The sequence below is a fragment of the Mesocricetus auratus genome, unplaced genomic scaffold (assembly GCF_017639785.1).
Source record: "Mesocricetus auratus isolate SY011 unplaced genomic scaffold, BCM_Maur_2.0 Super-Scaffold_100055, whole genome shotgun sequence".
Classification (NCBI taxonomy): Eukaryota; Metazoa; Chordata; class Mammalia; order Rodentia; family Cricetidae; genus Mesocricetus; species Mesocricetus auratus.
The window spans coordinates 3,238,318-3,247,448 of NW_024429232.1; the positions used below are offsets into that span (position 1 = coordinate 3,238,318).

The following is a 9,131-nucleotide window of genomic DNA, read 5'->3' on the forward strand; positions in this document are numbered from 1 at the left end:
AGCATAGCGAAATTGCAGACCACCAAAGACAGGAAAATCTAAAAAAAAAAAAATGAAGGAGATAAGTCTAATGAATCTGGTTGGTGGCAAAACAATCAAAACTAGCCGGGCGTTGGTGGCGCATGCCTTTAATCCCAGCACTCGGGAGGCAGAGGCAAGCGGATCTCTGTGAGTTCGAGGCCAGCCTGGTCTACAAGAGCAAGTTCCAGGACAGCCTCCAAAGCCACAGAGAAACCCCGTCTCGAAAAAAACAAAACAAACAAAAAAAAACAATCAAAACTAAGAGAGTGAAATAGTATTTTTATAATGCTCAGAAAAAAAATCTCCTAACTCAGATTTGTATGCACCATTTTCCTAAATTAAATGCAAAACAAATTTTTCAGATAACCATAAATTTAGAAAACAATTTGGTAGCAAAAAAACAAACAAATCATCTGACTTAAAAATCAACAAAGACTCTAACTAGGCACTTCTCAAAAGAAGGCATACAGGGAGTTCCCAAGTTTGTAGAAAAATACTGAGTGTCACTGGCTACCAGGGGAAAGCTAATTCAGGCCATAATGAAATGTAACCTGACATTAATTAGGATGATGATTACAAGAAAGACGAAGTACCACAAGTGCTGGTCAGGATATCAAGGAAGGGAATGTGTGCACAATCTCATTTGATGAGCAGAGACAGAGTGGTGAAGACCAGGAGCTGAGCACTAAGAAACACAGTTTCCCTTAGACAGGAGGGTAAGTCATTAAGATCTGTTACACAGCCCAGGGCTACAGTTAATACAATGGTTAGTTTTTGTTTGTTTGTTTGTTTGTTTTTAAGATTTATGTATACAGTGCTCTGCCTGCAGGCAAGAAGAGGGCACCGGATCTCATTGCAGATGGTTTTGAGCCACCACGTGGGTGCTAGGAATTGAACTCAGGGCCTCTGAAAGAGCAGCCAGTGCTCTTAGCCTCTGAGTCATCTCTCCAGTCAATACAATGTATTCTTTTAAATGAGTAAGATAATGTGTTTTAAATGTCTTCACTGAAAACTTGAGAGGAAGAAAGGTTGATTGGTCTGTTTGATTACTCTACAATGTATTGTGTATCGGAATGTTCCCGGTACCCTAAATACACACAGGTACTATTAATCAAATGGTTTTGCTTTCTTGTGGCAGGGTCAGACTGGGTAGTCCAAGCTGAACTCTAACCCACTATCCTCCTGCCTCAACCTCTGGAGTTCTGAAGTCCCAGGTAGGTACCACTACACTGTTACATTTGGCTATAAAGGTTGCCCCCCAAGTGTCAATCTCCAGCTGGCACTATGTGGAGGCTTTTCTGGAAACTTTAGGGAGGAATGGAGGGATGGGGACTGGTAGCAGGTCCTGTGGTGTTGCCTCTGGCACCTCCTGTCTCTTTGTTTCCTATCTGCCAAGAACATTCTCTACCAAATGTTCCTGCCATGATGTCCTGCCCAAAGCTGGTATCACACAACATAGACAGACGCCTCTGAGATAGGTCGCCACAGTGTATCTTCCCTCCTTCAAGTTGCTTGTGTAGATATTTCTGTCAGAACAACAAGAAAGCTGGCACATTGACTTGAAGTTTTTGGTTGATTATTCTGTGTTTGTTCGTTTTGATGGATTTTGGGGTGTTGTTTTTAAAGATAGGCTCTCATGTAATTCAGTCTGGCTTTGAATTTGCTATATAGGCCAGACTGGCCTTGAACTCCAGATCCCTCTACCTCTTGTCTTTTCCAAGGACTGGGATTATAAGCATGCCCCACCACACTGGAATGCTATTTTATAGTTTAAATAAATATACCTTCCAGATTAAATTGGGAGAGTTTTACCACTAGCCACCCTTCACTAAACAAACACGTAAAGAAGACACTTCAAGAAGGAGCATGATGGTGGAGGTCCAGACACAAGCGTGCTCAGAGGACTGGCTTACAAAAGACATCTGCCATGTGCCTTCTAGACAGCTGGAGCCCTGGGCAGCAGCACGTGCCAGACAGGAGGGTGCTCTGGGGTGGGGGATCGAAGACCCTGCATTGTTAAGAAGCAGCTAAGTGAGCAATGAACATTAGACTCCTTTGGATGCTCAAGATGCAGAGGAAGGTTTCCAGGGCAACCACAGGCAGCTCTCAACGAAGGGACCACACGTGGGGCAGGCAACACGTGCAAAGGCTGGAAGTGGAGAGACACCAAGGATTCAGGGCTGGAAGGAAGGCAGCATGAGGTGGGGAGGGGTGGACAGAGAGCCCGGGAATCTACAGGGAGATGAGGTGGGAGACCACACACCAGAACCTGAGAACTGTAGTGTGTTACCTTGATCTGTAAGTGGGGAAATGCCTGTTTAGAGAGTGGGTAACTAATGTCATGTGGCATGTGTCTGGCCCATGGTACTCAGTACGTCAAACATTATCCCGGGGTGTCTGTAAGGATGTTTTTGGATGAGATTAACATTTAGCCAACATTTTTCTTTTCTCTTCTTTCTCTTGTTCCTAGGGTCTCACTATGTAGCCCATGGTGGTCTCAAGTCACTAGGTAGTCCAGACAAGTGCCACCTGATGCAGCCAGAGTAACATTTACTACATCACTTATCTATTTGTTTGTTTGGGGTGTGCTATGACTGTGGGTGTGCTGTGTGCCTTTATTACAGGGGAGACGAACAAACAGCTGCTCACCCCAGACAGAGAGGAGCAACAGAGCAAAGCAAAGACACCACCAATGTCCAACTTGCTGAACAAACAGGTTTTACTCATTTCAGGGTTCCTTAGAGAAATATGGGCATCCCTTACCGGACAGAAGAGACTCAAAGACAGCTGGATGGCCAAACACCCATGCTAGCACAGATGATAAGCTTGGGAAAGCTGAGAACTGGGAGCATAGCCTGCAGGCAGATTCACAGGTTGGGGGGGTGCCTCTTTCTCAGCTGCTCTCTGTCTCTTTCAGTTGGCTGGTGTGGTCTGAGAGTGGGTCTTAGTAGTCCTCACTGCTGAGGTAAGGTTTGCTAGGTAAGGGTCCTAGTGAGTCTAGTTGGTTTCAGGGACTTCCTGAAGCCTTCGTGTTGTTTATTTCTTGAATGTAAAGAACTTCCCTACAGGGTAGACAGTTTCTCCTCCCTTTACAATACCCTGAGTCCTGTGTCATAACCAGCTTTCCTCCGTGATGGAGATTTATCTAGGAAAAAAATTTCTATACAGCAGAGCTGAGACCAGAGGGCAAAAGATAGCATAAAGGAGTCGTCCCCTTCCATCATGAGTGTCCTTCCTAGAGACTGAGTTCAAGGCTTAGCAGCAAGAACCTTTTACTCACTGGCCTGTCTCATTAGAGCACAGGTTAACATTTAAATAGGTAAGTCTTGATTAAGTAAACCGGACTCCATAGTGTGGGTGGGTCACATCTAATCAGCTGAAGGTCTGAATAGCAGGGAAGCTCGAGGGTGCCTGAGCAGGAGGGAATCCTGCCAGTTCTAGCTTTGGGCATGGTTGCCTGTGTGCTCTTGCCTGTCGGCCCACCTGCAGGGGTTAGAACTGTCAGTCCCCACAATCATGTGAGCCCTCCCCCTTTAAAATAACTCTGCATATTTACACATCCATTTGGTCCCTGGGGAATCCTGAGTAGGGTGGGACAGTAGGGAGGGATGGTGATCAGAGCTCCCTGTAGTCCTTTCTGGTCTTCCCTGATCACAAAAAAAGCACCTGGCAGGGATAGGATTGCTAAGGAATGTTTTACGGTACAGGAACACCCAGCAAGTATAGCCTTGCCCTCACCACCATCATCTGGTCCTCACTCAGAACCTCTGTGCCAGCTTCCCTGTGGCAGCAACAGAAGACTGGTGTCCCGTCTGTGGGGTTCCTGTGCTAGGGAAGACGGCAGATTGGGGCAGCCGGGTCACAGGAAGGGGGCCCTGGGCTGTGGTGTGCACGGTAGAGGAGACCCTAGGAAGCAGATAAGAAAGTGGACGAGACTTCCCTGAGGGGAAACAGAGATGGGGAAGCAGAGGGTGCCTCAGGCTGACCGCTGCAGAAAGCCGAAGGGGCCAGAGGATGGGTTGGGGCGGGGCAGCATCCAGATCATCTATTTCTTATTCCATGCTGCCCCTTGTGAGGCAGGGGAAAAGGACGTATGTCTGGATGTCCTAGCATAAGGCTGGCTTCTGCCCCCTTTTTCAGATGACTCTGGGGTTCCATACAGACATGGTATGGCGATGAGGGGTCCATGATGGCATGGGGGACTTTCCCGAGCACAGCCAGCCCATTCTCAAGATGAGGATTCTGACAATCTTCTGTTCAGAAATGTATGAGGTTCCTGTGGCCCCAGATCTCAGTATCAAGGAGAGGTGGTGAAATGGGCAGGCAGGGCAGCCCCCCCCACCCTCATTTGGCATCCTCAGCCTTCCATGTCACTCACCCCCTCCCTCAGCCCGGGCTAAATGAACTTGCTTTTTCACAAAGACAGCACCTTCAAGAGTGAATCACAAAGACTGTGGCTTCTGTGTTGTTCTCCTCAGCACGTCCATGGCCCCAATCCTGCTACATCCTGTGTGACAAGGGTTGACACTGCCAATGCCCCCCATGAGTGAGTTTGGGAGCGGACCCCACCCAGGCAAGCTTTCAGATGGGCCAGAAGCCCCAGCCTGATGTGAGATCACAGTCTAGAGCCTCCAGCAAAGCACCTGGATTCCTGCCAGAGGCACCAGGAGAGAATGAATTTGCTGTTTTAAGCCCCTACATTTGAAGGCAATCTGCCTCCCACACTAGAAAACACAGGTGGGTAAGGTTTAGCTTATGCATGAGATGGGGGGGACGGGAGGAAGCTAGAATGGAGAAAGAATAATGAGTGAGGAGGGGAGGGCTGGCCCCTCGGGAGCACGGAAAATGGAGAGCCTGAGACCTGCTCTCCCCAGGCTGGACTTGGTTGCCAGGGAGACGAGATTCCCAACCTGGTTTCCAGGCTACTCTGACTTCCTCCTGATGCTTTCAGTCTGGTGGTTTTCCCTATCAGGATTTTTGCAGGCAAGAACAATGGTAGCCATGATTAGCAGAAGAAAGGACTTTTATTTAAAAAAAAAAGCAGCAGCAGAAGTAGAATGAATTGCCAAGGTGTGACCTGGCCGCTGTAGCCTGGACAGCCCCCCTTAGGGAGTAGGCTTTGACTACCCTCTTCCAACCTAACCTGGCCCATACTGCTGTTCCTAGGGTCATGGGTTCACAAGGACAGTAGGTCTTGACCCTGCCTGCAACACTCTGCTAAATACCATACAAAGAATCGTGTATTCATGCTCTAGTGTTTGTTTACCTATGTATTTTTGGTGTGTGTCTGCAGTTGTGTATGTATGTTCATAGGGCGTGTGTGTGATGTTTGTGGAGGTCAGTGATCAACCTGGGTGTGGTTCATCAGAAACTATCCATCTTGAACTGGGCATGGTGGGACACACCTTTAATCCTAGCACTCGGGAAGCAGAGGTGGGTGAATCTTTGTGAGCTTCAGGCCAGCTGGGTCTGCACAGAGTTCCAAGCCAGCCAAGGAAAGGGGGAGGGAGAGAAGTACACTGATTTTTGAGGCAAGGTCTCTCACTCTCTGGAGTTCCCCCCAAGTAGCCAGTGGACCTCAGAGAGCCTGTCTCCACTTCCCCTGTTCTGGGATTACAAGTGTGCCCACAGCAGTTAGAAGAGGACATCGGATTCCCTGTGACTGGAGTTACAGATGGTTGTGAAGCCACCATGTGGGTGATGGAAATCCAACCCTGGTTCCCTACAAAATCAGCAAGTGCTCTCAACTGTTGAACCAGGTCCTCATACCTCTTTTTTATGCAAAGGACAGGTAAATTGGAGTTGCCACCCAACACTCAGTCAGAACCAGGGACAGTGCCAGAGTCCCAGTCTGTGTGCCATTAGCTGCCCAGGGCCCAGGAGTCCCAGAGGGGACAGAATAGAGCAGACGGCAGGGATGAGGAGTGAGGGAAAGCTGAGGTATGCTGCAGATCTTGCTGCTTTGGTCAGTGCTGCCAGGGTCCCTCAGACCAGTTAGAGACTGGGCTTGGAGGAGTCACAGAAGATGGCCGTACCACAGTGGTTCACACCCATGGCATGAAGAAATCGTGTTTCCCAAAACTTCCTGGTGACACGCCCCCAATAGGAAGCAGAGGAAGAGATTCACAGTGAGGATGTCATGTGACCATGAGTCAAGCCTGCAGCTAGGCTCAGAAGGGTGGGGAAGACTCTCTCTAGACCCTCCGAGGGTGTGTGGCCCTGCTGACACCTTGAGTTAAAACTTCTAGCCTTGGCGGAGTGTGGTATCACACACCTGTAATTCCAGTACTTGGAAGGCTAAGGCAGGAGGATTGCCATAAGGCTAAGACCAGCCTGGGCTACATCATGAGTTCCAGGCCAGCCTGGGTTGCAGAATTAGAGCTTAACTCAAAAAACAAACAAACCTAGAAACTTCTAGCCTCATCGAGGTTCAGTTTATCACTCTTGCTTGTTATTTACAAGACCCTGGCTTCAGAGAGTCTGGGAAACAGGGAGGACCCTAAGAGAGATATGCACGGTAATCCAGAGAAGGGGAGTGGGACAGGGTCTCCTGAGCAGATTATTGGGAGCATGGGGGAAGGGGAGAGGGAGCTGGGAGAAAGAGAGGGGTGGGGAGGACATGGGGGAGCAGGAAGGTTGAGTCGGGGGGAAGAGATATCATAGTAGAGGGAGCCATTATAGGTTTGAGGAGAGATCTGGCACTAGAAAGATTTCCAGAGATCTACAAGGATGACACCAACTGGCAATCTGAGCAGTAGTGGGGAGGCTACCTTAAATGCCCTTCCCTGATAATGAGATTGATGACTATCTTATATGCCATCCTAGAGCCTTCATCCAGTGGCTGATGGAAGCAGAGGCAGACATCTACAACTAAATACTGAACTGAACTCCTGGGACCCAGTTGCAGAGAGGGAGGAGTGATGAGCAAAGGGTTCAAGGCCGGGCTAGTGAAACCCACAGAGCAGCTGAGCTGAACAGGGGGAGCTCATGGACCCTAGACTGATGGCTGAGAGGCCAGCATGGAACTGATCCAGACCCCCGGAACATGGGTGTCAGTGATGAGGCCTCGGCAATCTATGATCAGTATTTATCCCTTGCGTACGCATGGACTTGGGGAGCCCATTCCACATGGAGGGATGCTCTCTCAGCCTGACACATGGGGAGGGCCCAGCCCCTGCCCCTGCCCCTGCCCCTGCCCCTGCCCCTGCCCCTGCCCCTGCCCCTGCCCCTGCCCCTGCCCCAGGGATGATATGACAGACTTTGGAGATCCCCCATGGAGGGCCTCACCCTTCCTGGAGAGGGGAGGGAGGATGGGATGGAGGAGTGGGGGGTGGGGGAGGAGGGGAGGGAGAGGGAACTGGGATTGAGATGTGAAACAAGCTTGTTTCTAATTTAAATTAAAAAACAAAAACAAGTCCCTGACTTCGATCCAGGACAACAAAACCTAACCCTCTAGCTTCAAACTGGATGAGAGAATGAGAATAAACCTCTCCTAGATTAAGCACCTAACATGTAGTGTTTTCTCACTGGGGTTACACAAACTGCCATGCTGCCTCTTCAGCCCCCCAAATGGGCTGGCCTGGTAGCCAGTGGACTTTAGGATCCCCCTGTCTCCACCTCCCCTGGCTGGGATTCTAAGTGTACCCATGACCAGGGGAGCCTCTTACAGCTGAACGTTCCATCCACCAACAGAAGTGTTTTATTATGGAAAACTTTATGCTTGAACAACCAGCACCTGCATGCCCAGCGCCACACGCTCCGTTAGCCTGCCAGGTGTCTCCCTGTCCTTCCAACCCTCCCTCCCATCTTGTCTTCTTGAAAGGCTTCAAAAGAAACTGTAGACATCTGCATAATCCCCCTGAGACCTCAGAATGTGTGCCAGTAGCTATTCAAAAGTGCTCTGTGACATCAGGGGTAAAATTCTTGCTTAGTAAAATGGATGAGTCATTCCACTGAAAGTTCTATCAACTACATAACACCCAAAGCCCTCTGCAATTGCCATCACACACGAATCCCAAATTCCCTCCTGCCCACTCACAGTTTTCCTCCTTTCCCAAAGCAACAATTAGGAAATTTGAAAAGGCTGCTTCTGGGCTCAGCTGTTAAAGGCTAGGCTCACAACCAAAAACATAAGCAAGCACTGTCTGCTCTGGCCCCGGCCAGAGGGGAAATCCATGTTGTCTTGGTTCACTTTCTTTTGCTGTGGTTAAACAGACCAAAAGTAATTTGGGGAGGAAAGGGTTTGTCTCGGATTTCAACTCCTAGGTTGCAGTCCAGCATGGGGCAAAGCCGGGAGCCCAGAGGCAGGGCCCGAAGCCGAGGCCGTGGAGGGCAATGCCTATTGTCTTGTTCCCATCATCGGTGGCCGTGGAGGGCAATGCCTATTGTCTTGTTCCCATCATCGGTGGCCGTGGAGGGCAATGCCTATTGTCTTGTTCCCATCATCGGTGGCCGTGGAGGGCAATGCCTATTGTCTTGTTCCCATCATCGGTGGCCGTGGAGGGCAATGCCTATTGTCTTGTTCCCATCATCGGTGGCCGTGGAGGGCAATGCCTATTGTCTTGTTCCCATCATCGGTGGCCGTGGAGGGCAATGCCTATTGTCTTGTTCCCATCACAGCTTTCTCACATACACCAGGACAATCCGCCTCATGGATGGCACCATCCCCAGCGGACTGGACCCTCCCACACCAATCATTGATCAGAAAATGTCCCCACACACATGTCTGCAGGCCAATTTGATGGAGGCATTCTCTCAGTTGAAACTCCTTCTTCCCAGATGGTCCTACCTTGTGTTTGTTTAGTTACCAAAAAAAGAAAAGGATAGGAAAGTGAAAAAAAACCTAGCCAGCACATGACAAGGTCTTTTGTGTCATTTCTTGTCATGTGTCACTCCAGACTAGCAATCATCCTTTCTTCTGTCTGAGCAACACTTGTCCAGGTGGGTATTCATGAGTAGACTTATCTGTTAGGTGTCGGACACCGGTTGTGGTCCTTACTCCCCAGGCCTTGGTGTGAACATGAACTTCCCAGGCTCTCCAGTCAATAGCTGGCTGTGGATTGTCAGATCTGAAGGTCAGGTGACATTCTAAGCAATTGCTGGGCTTGTGT

General features: G+C 49.4%; 1 long non-coding RNA gene across 1 annotated transcript; it reads left to right on the forward strand.

The window, feature by feature from the left end:
- Positions 1-629: 629 nt before the first annotated feature.
- On the forward strand, positions 630-5,765 carry LOC110339283. Its single transcript, XR_002381402.2, has 3 exons — positions 630-737; positions 4,500-4,758; positions 5,590-5,765. It is a non-coding gene; the product is annotated as an uncharacterized LOC110339283 (long non-coding RNA).
- Positions 5,766-9,131: the final 3,366 nt, after the last annotated feature.